Source organism: Schistocerca piceifrons, chromosome 3 (assembly GCF_021461385.2).
Source record: "Schistocerca piceifrons isolate TAMUIC-IGC-003096 chromosome 3, iqSchPice1.1, whole genome shotgun sequence".
Classification (NCBI taxonomy): domain Eukaryota; kingdom Metazoa; phylum Arthropoda; class Insecta; order Orthoptera; family Acrididae; genus Schistocerca; species Schistocerca piceifrons.
Genome location: NC_060140.1, coordinates 411,809,636 through 411,810,231, shown reverse-complemented (window position 1 = coordinate 411,810,231; position 596 = coordinate 411,809,636). Strand labels below are relative to the sequence as shown.

At 51.7% G+C, this 596-nt stretch overlaps 1 non-coding gene across 1 annotated transcript; it reads left to right on the top strand.

Moving 5' to 3' along the window:
• Trnas-cga lies at window positions 1-75 on the top strand. Its single transcript has one exon. It is a non-coding gene; the product is annotated as a tRNA-Ser (tRNA).
• Window positions 76-596: the final 521 nt, after the last annotated feature.

The following is a 596-nucleotide window of genomic DNA, read 5'->3' as shown; positions in this document are numbered from 1 at the left end:
TGCTTGGGTAGCTCAGTTGGTAGAGCACTTGCCCGCGAAAGGCAAAGGTCCCGAGTTCGAATCTCGGTCCGGCACACAGTTTTAATCTGCCAGGAAGTTTCGTGCCTGCATTGTTTTATACAGGTGCCGATTGTCAATTTGTGGGCTGGATTTCCATGACTGTTGCATTTAGTCGGTCAAAACAGGGACGGCTAACGCTGGTTTTGGATGCCGCTGGGGTTGTCGTCCGATGATGGTCAGCATGTGCTCGATTGGTGATCCAGCAGGTCAAGGCAACGTGTCGACACTGTGTAGAGCACGTCGGGTTACAACAGCGGTGTGTAGACGAGCGTTATCTTTTGGAAAACACCCTGTGGGATGCTGTTCGCGAGTGGCAGCACTACAGGTCGAATTTTCAGTCAGGATGCTTGAGATAACAACAAGAGTGTTCCTGCTGCCACACGAAGTCCTGGTGTAGATCCAGTGTGTCTAGCACGTAGACAGGTTGACTGCACTATCTCAACCAGTCTCCCTCTAACGAACACATGGCCATCATTGGCACCGTGGCAGAACCAACTTCCATCAGAAAACACAACAGACGTCCACCCTGGCCTCCA